This window comes from Mesocricetus auratus, unplaced genomic scaffold (assembly GCF_017639785.1).
Source record: "Mesocricetus auratus isolate SY011 unplaced genomic scaffold, BCM_Maur_2.0 Super-Scaffold_100006, whole genome shotgun sequence".
NCBI classification, from domain to species: domain Eukaryota; kingdom Metazoa; phylum Chordata; class Mammalia; order Rodentia; family Cricetidae; genus Mesocricetus; species Mesocricetus auratus.
This window is the reverse complement of record NW_024429190.1, coordinates 81,413,933-81,427,179: the sequence shown is the minus strand read 5'-3', so window position 1 is coordinate 81,427,179 and position 13,247 is coordinate 81,413,933. Positions and strand designations below refer to the sequence as shown.

General features: G+C 42.0%; 1 protein-coding gene and 1 pseudogene across 7 annotated transcripts in view; one reads left to right on the top strand and one right to left on the bottom strand.

The window, feature by feature from the left end:
• Positions 1-13,247, top strand: part of Fhit (fragile histidine triad diadenosine triphosphatase) — a 1,472,699-nt gene that overhangs the window by 236,085 nt on the left and 1,223,367 nt on the right. The gene's annotated exons all lie outside the window — the stretch shown is intronic.
• LOC101832902 lies at positions 8,842-9,648 on the bottom strand (annotated as a pseudogene).

Genomic DNA, 13,247 nt, shown 5'->3' with positions numbered 1-13,247 from the left:
CAGCTGCTTTTGGCTTCTTATGTGAACCAAAGGCTAGTGACTCAAGGAACATCCAGGCCTTCACCACCATGCTTGGACTTCTAAGACACCTAGACTTGTGGACTAAGCAGCTGCTGGTAGGCAGCTTTCCTAGTGTACAGACAGCCACTGCTGGACTACCCAGCCTAAATGAGATAGCCCTCTGCAATACACACTGTATTATTAGTTGTGTTTCTCCAGAGTAGCCCGACTTCTGAAGTAGGTGATCTCAATACCAACCCTATGAATGAAGTTGCTACCCTTGTGAAAGAATTACCATGGGGCTAGCTGGTGCTTTACACTATATTAAGATACAGAAATCTGACACGATCTATGAAACCCTTTGGTGTCTATGAATCTGCTGGAGACTTGGTTTGGAACCTCTCAGCCTCTAGGACTATACGAAATAGATTTCTGTTCTTTATAAGCTTCTCAGTTCCTGGGATTTTGTTAACATCTCAGGAGGGAGATACCGCCTCCTTGTTCTTCCTTCCAGAGCTGCCACTGGGAACCCAGCTCTATGCCCTTCTCTTTGGTATTCTCCTTCCTGCTACAAGTGGAGCTCTCACAGGCACTCCTGGAAAAACCTTCAGGCTTGGTGTGTCCAGTCAATCCCAGGAGCTCAGCCTGTCTCAATGGTCTTTTGGTGGTTGTTATTGTCTTTTCCTAAATGGACAGGCCCTTCTGTGAAGAGACTGAAGTTTGCTCCTCCTGTGGATCACAGTGTCTTTCGTTTTTAACTCTCATTCTAGATAATGGCCTTTTAGAATATTGTGCATATCTCCTGTTCTTGAAGTTCATAACCAGGAAGGTGTGGCTAGGATGTTTCCTATCTCTGGAAACTGTCTGCTTTGATGGACCACTGTCACCTGGCACGAGGGTTTTCTGGATCATTGTTTCAGAAAATGTGTTCACACCTGCAATCGCATCTCCTTCTGTTGTTGTTAATATTTAGTCCCTGCAAGCCACAAGCATGGTTCCTATGACTGTGTTCTCCACATGGCATATCATTTGACTTTCTGCCTTAATTTGGAGCTTGGGAGAAGAGATATAGTGGTGGCCCTGGCATTATCCCTAAGCTGCTTTCCTTGGGCGCCAGCTGAGTGCAGTGTACACACATGGGGTTTCCATATTATTCAATCTGCACCTCCCACGATGCACTTCTCTCTCCTGTTTTATTTCCCACAGCGCCTCTAGATTAATAGTATGGAGAGCTCCCATGCACCTGAAGTGACTCTTCTTTTTGTTCATTTAAGCTTTTCTCTGTCTGGATTATGACACACCATAGAAGAAACCTAGGTGAGACCACGGAATTTTTTATAAAAGTTATTATAGAGGTCTTATGCATTGGACTTTATATCTTCCAATAGACAACTAATAAAAGTATAAATGTGTTAAGAAAGTTTACTGCTCCTATGGAGAGTCTCTACACATTTTTACTACCATATATTAATGACAGGATAATGTGTCTTATAGTAACATGGTCTTTGTGTGTGTGTGTGTGTGTGTGTGTGATGATAATTATAGGGCATCTGCATTATTTTTGCATTTCAGTATGGAGGTCAAAGGTCAGTGTTGGTATCTTTCTTGATCATTTTCAAGTATTTTCTGAGACAGAGTCCCTCACTGAACTTGGAGGACAGAAATTTGACCAAATTTGCTGGCAAGCTCCAGAGATTCCCCGTCTCAGCCTTTGGAGTGCTAGGGCTACCAGTGCTTGCCTCCATGCCTGACTTTTATAGGGACACTGGGAATCCAAGCTCAGGTCTTCATGCCTGCATTGTAGGTATTCTACCTGCTAAACTGTCACCCAGCCCCTATCATAACATTTCCATACATGACTATGACATACTTTGGCCTCAGGTACTAGATCAGTATTTATCCCTGGCATTTGAATGGATTTTGGGAGCCCATTACACATGGAGGGATGCTTTCTCAGCCTAGACACATGGGGTAGGGCCTAGGCAGACTTTGGAGATTACCCCCATGAAGGGCCTTACCCTCCCTGGAGAGTTGAATGGGGACTGCGTGGGGGGTTGGGGGGTCTGGAGGGAGCAAGAGAGGAAGGGAGGGAGAGGGAGCTGGGATTGACATGTAAAGCAAGCTTGTTTCTAATTTAAATAATAAAAAATCATCTAAGATGTTTGGCATTAATTTGTGCTGGGAGCATCGTTTTAGCCAGTCTGAGTATACAACACTTAGGGCAGCCACCATGTTCTGAGCAGACTCTGGACTATGCATCAGTATTTTCCTGTCTGATGACCAGTCTATCTGGCCCCTTCTTCCCATCTCTGGTGATCATCCTTGACTTTTTGGAGCTCAATCACTACAGTTTCTCACATGCATGAGAACCACTCAAACAATATGATACAAAGGCCAGCAGGTAATAGAGCTCTGGCAAACCAGAGCACATATCTATGTTTGTGGCAAGTGTGCCACACCACCCAGTACCAGCCAGTTGTTGCCAATTGGGATCTGTGTCCCACTGGGTTCAGTTTAGCTGGCTTAAGAGAACAATGCTAGATGTTTATGCCAAAATATTGATGTCTAGTAAGATAAACTAAAGACTAATGCAGGCAAACATACCACGGTAGAGTCATCATTTATCTTCTGCTGCTGTGGCTGCAAACCTCCCAGAGTTTGACTCTGTTAAGACTGCACATGGAGGAAACTGCTTACTGCTGAAGCTAGAGACGATGCCTGCTTTATTGTGGCATATTGAAAGGGTAGAAGTAATTTTTCTTATACACGTTACCTCAGAGATGGCCTTGGTTATAAAAGCAAGGAATGCCAACAGCAGATCTATGACTCAGAAGGCATCTAGGGCTGGGATTCAGCACACTGGTTTCTTTTACTTTGTCATAGAAATAGTTAAGCCATTAATATTTTCTACTATTGCTTCCAGACTGAAATTTTAAGAGTTATCGGAGATGAAACTTCTTTTGCATTGCTGAGAAGTAATAATCCCACTGAACATCTACAGAACATGTGCTCATGAACTTAACCTTGACTGATCTCCATGTCTGAGTGCTCAGAACTTTAGGCTTAGTATGCTGAAGTGATTCAGTCTTCAGATGACCTTACTTATAGTGCCCCCATCTGTCCCGCGCTACCGTCTCGCCAGCAAGAATGACGCGGCACACTTAGGATCCTTCTGCAGAACAGCTTTAATGCGTCTTGAGAGGGAGAGCATAAGCTTACAGAGTGGAGACCCGGGGAGCGAAAAGCCCAACCCTTATATAGCTCAGCAGTCCCCGCCTCGGATGTGTCATCTCCTGACTGGCTCCTGCTTGTCAGCCCATATGACGCCACGGGAGAGGCAGAGAGTAAGGGATAGAAAAGTAGCAGGCACATGCGCACCAAGGTTGTTTACTCCAACTGACAACGGGTGTCAGCGCCATCTTGTAACGGAAAATGTGGGGGCGGCTCCCCACACCCATCCATAAAGAACAACGCAGTTATCTTTACAGACTTTAAGGGATCTCTGTATTTTTAAGGGAAGAAAGTTAACACCACGTGATATCATGGTTAATACCTACCACACCCATGCAGTACAGCATCAGGCACATTGTCAGCTGTTTAGAAGTAGTTTGTCAAACTCTGGGGCTCCCTATTTTTCTTTAAACAATAATGTATAAGCTATGTGATTTAGCTCAGGTCTTAAGAACCAGAACAGAAAGCCAGAATTAGGGCAAAGTTACTACGGCAGATGATGACCATCTGCTGTCCTTTCTGGGCTGGCCTCTGCCTCACTGTAACCTTCGTACTCTGTCTCCCTACGACATCACTCGGTTTCAATCACAGTTAACGGTTAGCAAGCACAGATGCAGAAGCCTGCCTCACACCCCTTTATCCCTCAGACTCACCCACAGCAAAGCTAGTCCTTTGCCCCCAGCCGCCCCATGGCACTTGACTTTAGTTCAGCTTCACAATGAAGTAAGTTGCCACCTTGAGTTACCAATAAATAGCAGCTCCTGATCTGCAGGGCTTATACGCAAATGAGAAGTGGTGCTTGGGGTGATTGCATTCCTAAGCCCACAATTATCACAGTGCAGAACTAATTTTTAGGCCTTAAATAAAGCCAAAAGAATCTACATGACACACTCCATTTTTTTCTGCAAAGGTTAAATTAAAATCAGAGTGTTCACTGGAAACTCATCCTCTTTAAAATGCACCTCCTAAGGACCACTTACCTGAGGAAGGAGCAGTTACTGTGACTGGGATTTTTCTGGTTTAAATCCCCTACTCTTTATAATAGTAATAGAGAGATCACTCATTTTTTTAAGTATGGTGTTTTTAAAAATCATTCTTCAAGGTGGTTCTTACAGATTTAGAGATTGTACACATTTACACACTATGGTAATTTATTAAGGCAAATAGGTAACTGGGGTGCTGGAAAGAGAAACAGGCACCACCTTATGGAGACCAAAATCACACAGTGAAGAATAGCCGGGATGGTACCTTGAGTGTGTAACATGTCTCCTGAAAAGAGCCCATGTTCTTTTGCAGCATGCTTTGGAACATTGTATGTAACATCCACGTCAGGGTGGGGAAGCAGAGAGGTCTTAGGGACAGGTATGGCTGCAACAACTGTGTTCCTGTTTCACCAAGAGCTTTAAGGGGGGAGAGCCCAGAGAGGGAACCCTCCCTACTCATCTCTGACAACTCAGATATGTTGAGACTGGGGGGGATTTCAGTTGAGATCCCTGTTAGCTTCCATATGGCAGGAGTCTCATGAGTTGTCCTGTTGACCTTCAAGACAGAAGATGTATTAAATTATTTTGCCTGGGTTCTATCTAGAATAATGAGAGGTTATGTATGTGTATATACATAGACATATCTGTATATGTTCATATACATGCATTTGCATATAGGGTAGGCTCATACATATTAAAATTATATATTTATCTAAGCAATACATATGTAGTTCATATATATTCATTTTTCTGTATGGATCAAGTAAAAAGCAATATGAACCATGTAGGTAAGTAAACATTTTAATAGTCAAATTAGGGAGTTGTAGAAATTAAGTGAAATAGTTGATTTTAATGATGTATTTTCTTTAACTCCATGTGATGATAAAGAGGAAACAGGAAACTCAGACCCATTTACCCTGTATCCTCACATCTTGCTTTTAACACCAGATATACAAGCTACTTCCCACCTACCCAGCAGCTAGTCAGTCATCTCTGGAAGGTGCTGTGGGTTGACATGAGATCTTTCCCAGGAGCTCTTTGGCTTGAACACTTGGATCCAGCTGGTGGTGCTTCCTTATTGAAGGTTGCAGAGAGCCTTGAGGAGGTAGACCCTTACTGGAGGAAGTATTTCACTGTAGAAGGCCTTTTTTTATAGCCTGCCCCACTTCTTGGCCACATTCTGCCTCTTGACTGTGGATGCAATGTGACCATCCATCCTCCTACTCATGCTGCTATGGCTTCTCCATCAGGGTGGGATGTACACTATGAATGTGACCATCCATTCTCCTACTCATGCTGGTAGGGCTTCCCAAGCAAAGTGGGATGTATACCATGAATGTGACATCAGGTTGAGATCACAGACTCCCATGACTGACCTCCCTTCAGTACTAACTACAAGCCCCATGTTGTTTTAATTGTCCTCTTGACTCACAAACTGTTGGGATTTTCTTGACCCTCACCTTACTTGTCTATTAAAAAAAATACTGCAGAGGATACAGACGAAGATCTGTCATAGGTATGATCCAGGGGAAGAGATAAGGAAAGAGAGATAAGGGAATTTCCATAACGTGTCTGTGAGCCCCACCAAGGAAGCTTCAGGGGTTCAGTTATGTGAAAATTCTTCCAACCCTCCCTTTCTAGCATTTTCTGAAGACTTAGATGGGATTGATCAGGTCACTGTTTCTTGGTGATCAAATGAAGCTTCAATTTCTGTTCCCTCCTCGGTGAAGACTGAGCAATAAGGTTGGAAGTCTTAAATATCTAATCTTCCCTTAATTGTTTGGTAAAGAGACCCCATTCTATAGTTACCTAGAGGCTGCCCAGCAATGTTCAACTTATTAGCAAACAAAAGATAATTCTAGATAGTAAAAACACTTTAAGAGTCACAAGGGTCCAAGAACTTTGGATGCAGACCAAATATATTTTTCATAGTATAACATTTTATATATATAACATACTAAAATAATTCCAGCATGGAATGAGTATTTGGAAACTGTGTTGTGTGCATATGTGCATTCAGGTAAGTGTGTGTGTGTGTGTGTGTGTGTGTGTGTGTGCTCACGCGCATGTGTAGAGGGCAGTACACAACCTTGGGAACTGGTTATTCCTTGGGAACATCCATCTTGGTTTTTTGTTTTTGTTTTTCTTTTGAGACAAGGTCTCTCATTGGCCTGGAGTTCATTGGCTGCCAGGGATCTGCCTGTCTCTGTCTTCCCAATCCTGAAACCCTGGGATTGGGTGTGTCACTCCATCCAGCATTTTTATTTTTATTTTTTAATGATTCTGAAATGCAAACTCAGTTCCTCATGCTTGTGAAGCAGGCATCTCTTTGGCAAAGCTATCAATCTAGCTTTCAAAAAAACTATTAATGAGATGCACTTTTCACCCATTTATTTGAAACATGTGTCTATTTTATTCTTACAATACATCTAAAGTCATATTTTTGTCATTTCCAGCAATCAATAGACACATATGACTCATACATGTGTATAGAAGGGGTGTAGTGTGAGGTGAAGACAGACAGACGGGGGGAATACACTTCCTTCTGAGGTTGAGGCAAGAATCAGGATTCCCAAGTGATGCTCAAGTCTCCTCCTACGTTCACCAATGCTATGAGCCTTTCCATGCACAAAGAGTTTTGGAATGCATTATTTATTTATATTTTATGGATACAGCTATCACTGTTTGGTAAGGCAAGAGTGGGTATAATGTAAGAATATCTTTTCTGCTTTTAGTGCAATGTTTGGCTTAATGGAGGGAGTTAGGACATGACTTCACAGGAGGGAATTTTATCTCCAGGGTAGTTTGTATTCCCTTGCAAGCCTGAGGTGAGATCATAAATCCAAATCAATTCAGCTCCAGAAGTTACTTTTCTCTGACCATTGGGGATAGCTTATGAGCACACTGCAAGAATTGTAGAGATATAAGAACTTTACTCAGGAATGACTAAAGAATAGTATAGTGAAATTCACAATACAGGTGCAAAAATAATTTCTGGCAGTGTCAAATGGATAGCATGGACCCAGAATGGAAGTTTGTGGGAAGTGCTAGTAATGGTCATTTGTAATACCCAGAGACAAAGACTAAACACAATCAATTATGTATGGCCTGTTATTACTTTGAAAAAGTGGCCCTTGAATTGTTTTATTATTTGATAGTGTTTTTCCAGGAAAGCAAGGTTTTTCTCTGCTACCATTATTCACTGAGATGGAAGCAGACAAGCTCTGCCTGTTCAAGCAAGCATTGTATTTCCAGCTTGTCCATGATTTCAATTGCAGACTGTGATGATGTAGTCATAAAGTTTCACTGGGCACATCATCAGCTGATCGTAGCCTGAAAGTATTTTTTAATGTCACATGATAGGACTTAATGCCATTGGCATTGTGGTTTGGGTTATTCTACCAGGAAAGTGAATCTAGTCAGATGCTTGGCACCTCAGTTTTCCTCACAGAAATGCCAGAAGATACTGTTTGAACACATGCTTTATTCCTCCATTGTGTTTCTTTATAGAGCATCGAGGTACCTGGGGGCCATTTCTAGTAGAGTAAAGAAACTGCCCTGCCTGGGGAGTTTGTACTTAACACATAAAGATTCAGGACTAGTGAGAGCCACGCAGCCACCTGCCGTCTGCTAATGGCTTCTGAAAATTCATTCCTGGCTGCAGTTTGCTATTCTGTAGTTGTCCTCCTCCCAAACAAAGCTTTCCTTCACCTGTCTTGTGTTAGTTGCCTCCATTGTGACTGACTGTGGGTACAACCCTGGAATCTGGACAGGGAGAAAGAAACAGTCTTGGAAATGAACAGGCTCATAAACAATCCTGGGGTCCATGAAATCACCATTTGGTTATGTGTCTAGCTAATTATGATCCCCTGAAATGATATATTGAAACAATGTAAAGTACAGCATATATATAAGGCCAATTAGTCTCACTCTTCTTGAATTTTATTTAAACAAAAATTGCACAGCATGTCATCTCTTCTGCCTAGTTTTTCCTTACAAATGTTTTGTGCAACTCATCTTGGGTGCTGGCTGAGCCCATCATTCACTTTTTGTTTCTATGAAGTAGTCCCCTACACACACATGCACGTCACTTACTGACCCACAATCTTGCATATAAACATCTGGGTTTTTCCAGTTGTATAGCAATCTTTTACATTCAGATTCCACCATTGTCCAGATGTAAAATTTCTGGGCAGACCCCACCTCCCAGACACAGAGTGCTCCGGGATAACAGGTGTGCTCTCTCCACAGTCTTCTCTGTAGCCTGAGTGCTCTGGGTCATTGCTCAGTTCTTCAGTTCATCCTTCACTCTCTGCCAAGCAATGATGCTGATGATAACAACAACAACAGTTTGTACCCCAAGCAGGTACCAGCCACTAGCATCACCATGTGGTTTGTGTGATGCCTCATTTAATTCTCACTGAGACTCCGGAAGGAATCATTATCCCCATTTTACACGGAGAATCTAGGACTGGAGTAAGCTCAGTGGAGTTCTTGAAAGCACACAGCATGTTGGTAGCAGGGAAAAGATTTCACTCTAGATGTTCAGCCCAGCACTATGTGCTTCTCCCCCACCAACTCTGACTAATTATTAACTGACCAAATTACAAAAATACTAACTGACCCCTTAGTTCATCTGTCTAATAAGCCTGTTTGTCTGGTCATCCCTGTTGCCAGTATCTCCACCATCCATAAAATGAGTTGTCTTTTTCTTCATTCTGCTTTGTGGAGAAGACAATTTGAAGGACCACAGGAGGTTATTCATTTCTGTGAAGCATTTTCCAACTGTACAGATGTCATGAATTAGATCCTTTATGCAGATGATGCTGTATTTGCCAGGAGATGGAGCATTCAAGGAATTATCTGTCAAGGCAATTTGCCTCTTACTGACTTTGCCGTAGTCACACTTGTAGATGAGTTCATTTTCTGACTTCAGGTTGGGGAATACATGTATGGTTCCAAAATGCTCTCAGCATGTTAATTGAAGCCTTGTTGAGCTTAACGAAAGTGCTGTGGAAGATCTGATGAAGACGGAGAAGCTGCTGTACCTTGCGGACCTTTGGGCTTGTGCCATTGATTCTGGACTCTGATGACAAATGCCAATTTCAGTTCTGTCGGCACATAGATGTTTCCAGCTTTCCTAGCCATGCTAGCCATCCCAGTCTCCATCGGGTACATCTGCCTGTTCTCCTTGTGACAGTGCTTTGCCTTCCCGTAGACCAGCTTCCTCCATGCCTTCCACAGTGTGTTCAGGGCAAGCTTCTTCTGCAGGTACTTCCTCCTCAACTCTGCGAAATTCCTTCACTTATTATTAAGGGTTCTGCCTCAGCAGGAACCTTCATTTTCTTCTCTGGCACAGCCTCCATGGTTCAGCCAGATAAAAACGGAGTCAACACTGTGTTCTTAATCTCACTTACTCACAGTGGCAAAGACTGACCTGTATTCTGGAAGAAGTCACATGTTTGAAATATGTCATTGTCCACTTTTCCCAATCATGACCAATCCCAACATTCCCTTGGAACTCCAGAGCATGTTTCATGATCTTAAACATTCAGTGGTTCCCTGCCACTATTATAAAAATTGAAAATCAAGCTCTGCATACAAGATTAAATCTACCGTTCTCCTGCCTCTGCCTGACCTCATTTCCTTTCACAGGCCTCACTGGAGCCCTCCCGGAAGTACATTGTGTCTGTTCTTGAGGTAGCCAGACTTGCTCCAGGCAGTGCTGGGCCTTTGCAGATGCTTTTTCTTCTGTCCCTCTTCTTGCAGAGGTGACTTCTTGTCACTCAACTCAACTCCGGTTTTCATAGAGCCCCTCTTTGAAGGCCTTTAGGAAGGAGCCATTTCTCTACTGCACGGCCTTACTACACTTCCTTTCAGGTACACAGTACTCTTATAGTCAGATTTTTCTTTTAGACCCATCCTTCCCAAAAACTATGCTCTTAGATTCTAGAAAAGTGTCTGGCTGTTAGTACTCAACAGGTGCTGACTGATAAAAGGAACGGGGGGGGGGATGCACATTTTCAGGAATCACCATGACCCTTTAATATATGTCCTTATATATCTTAGAACAGTGGTTCTCATCCTGTGTGTCATGACCACTTTGGGGGTTGCATATCAGATATTTACATTATGATTCATAACAGCAGGCAAATTACCATTAAGAAGTACCAACTAAATGATTTTATGGTTGGGGTCACCATAATATGAGGAACTGTATTAAAGTGTGGCAGCATTAGGAAGGCTGAGAGTCACTGTTTCAGAAAGGAAATATTACTTTCAAAATATGACTTTGCATGGTGGCCAGAGGAGGTTGCAATCTGCAGATAGTGAAGTGCAAGACAGAAGGAAGTTGGGCATTTTATTAATTTTATGAAGGGAAGATGCTTGCAATTGCAGGAATTGACTTCAGGCAATGAAGCAATTTCCCACATGTCAGAACTAATCATATGATCCTAGAAAGTGTTTTTTTCTCATTGTCATTATTTATCACTCTTTGTAAGATACCAAAGTAAGGAAACTGTTTCATGTCCAACCCCAGAGCATAGCATGGGACACCAATAATAAAAAGCAACATGTATTTTTATGCTGAACTCTCAAATTCACAAAAACCATCAGAAAAGCATATCTGACTGCTCTTTAGTCAGTGTCACCCAATCTATCACAGCACACATAGGATCCAGGATAATCCTTTCCTTTTCTCTGGGTGTGGGGTTAACATGTGTACCTTTAGTAACAACTTCTTGCTATCTTGTATGTAGAGTACCACTTTGCCATTTGGAAGGTTGGAGGCCAGTATCTGCACTTTTCATTTACCAGTCATTTAGTTGTCATTTAGTTATTTAGAAATTTGATTAGAAGTTTTAAATTTAAATGTCTTTAGTTCATGGATGCAGATTAAAATTCCTGGGCCTCAAGCAACCATTGTCAAAGAGACTCATAGCACATTGCTTCTAGAACATTGTATGCCAAGTACCCTAGAGCATGCACAAGAGTTATAGATGTGAAGGGGAAGGTTCGTGCTTTTTGTGCTCTGTGAAGAAAAGGAAAGCCATCTGAGAAATGTAACTGGGCAGTTCAGCTTCAGAGTTTTGAAGAATTGTGCTCCTCTGCGAGTCTAGGCAGAATTTCTTACTACCCCACATCAAATTGCATCCCTTGCCTCTGACTCAAGACGGTGCATTCATCTCTTCCTCCCACCTCAGGCTTTATTGATGCTTCCAGATCCAGGCAGTGCACAAATTCAAACTCCTGTTTACCATCTCTGAGTAATGATGCTAATTCTGGTGCCCAGGGGTATGACATCGCTTATTAAACACTATTGCAATAACCATTAGATGGTAATTCACAGGGAAGCAAAACTGAATAAAAAAAGCACCCTTCTTCCATGAAATGGCCAGAATTTAGGAAAAGCAGAGCATTCCATCCCTGACTAATAGTGGAAAGAGGTTAGGGCCGCATTGATGACCTGCAGTGAGTTCTTCAAAGAACTGATGCTTTTATCTTCAATCGACAAACTGAACATTGGAAATAGTCATATCTGTCTTGAAGACCCAGAGCAGTGGGAACAAAGTATTAAGTTTGATTAAAGTTAAGGTAAGAGCTCTTGAGAGAACATGTCTGTCTTTTGCATAAGTTCTGCTGTTCATGTACTTTGAAACGAAGCCAGGAAAGACAGCTTAAAACACAAACTCTTCTCCATACCATCTATAGCTATGCCTCTTTTTTAAAAGATTTGTTTAATTCTATTTTATTTGCATGAGTGTTTTTCCTGCATGTATTTAGTGGTACCCATTGCATTTTAGGTGTTTGAGGAAGCTAGAAGAAGGCACTGAATCCCTTGGAAATGGGCTTACAGGTGGTTGTGAGTCTCTGTGGCATTGGGAATCAAATCTGGGTACTCTGCAAGAGCAGCCAGTGCTCCAGTCCTCTTAAATGCAGAGCTACCTCTCCAACTGGAGTACTCTACTCTTGTCCACCCCTCCACCATGCTTCTTTAACCACCCTGCCTTTGAACTGCTGCTCTCCTTCAAAATGCCCCATTCTACTCTTATGTTTGTTTTCAAAGGTATGCTCCTCTCTCTCCCACCCAACCTCTATGCTTTTCTCCTTCTTCTCCCTCTCTTCCCCTCTCACATGTGTGTGTGTGTGTGTGTGTGTGTCACATCATGACACATGTGTGCAGGTCAAAAGACAGTTGGCAGGAGTTAGCTCTCCCTTTCCACCATGTGGTTTACAGGGGTTCAACTTAGGTCTTCAGGTTTGGTGGCAAGAACCTTTACCTTCTGAGGCATCTCAGCAGTCCAACTTTCCTGATCTATGTATTCCATTACTCCTGCCCTCACTAACATCTTTTCCAACTTCTTTCTAGTTTCATGCCCCCCATAGTCACACACTTTCACATACGCACTCTATCACACACACACACACACACACACACACACTCATGCAACTCTTTCACACAAAATTACACATACTCTCTCACACACACATAGTCACACATACACTCATACAAACACACATACACTCTCACAGGCTCATACACACACACTCATACACACTTACACACAGCGCTCTCACACACATACACACTCAGACACAGTTACATATATTCTCACATACACTCACACAAACACACACACTCTCCCTCTCACACACACTCAGGCACACTCACACACATACTCATTCACATTCACACACATGTCTAGATTCTGAATATGAGAACAAAACATTTTCTGAATCTTGCTTATTTTGATTAGTATACTGAAAATGCCATGTCACCTTTAAAAATTAATTACAGAATAATTCTAGTATGGATATACCATAGGGAAATAGGTATATACCCTAAATAAATTCATGTCAATAAGTCTTAAGTTTTAAATAAAAAGTTTAAATTACTAGACAGCCAAATCTGACCAAATCAACACAGTAAATAATCTACATTATATTGGAAATAGATTATATCTCTAATTATTGAAATATTGAAAACATTATCCTAAGAGGGTTAGACAAGAAAATAACTTGCCATAACAT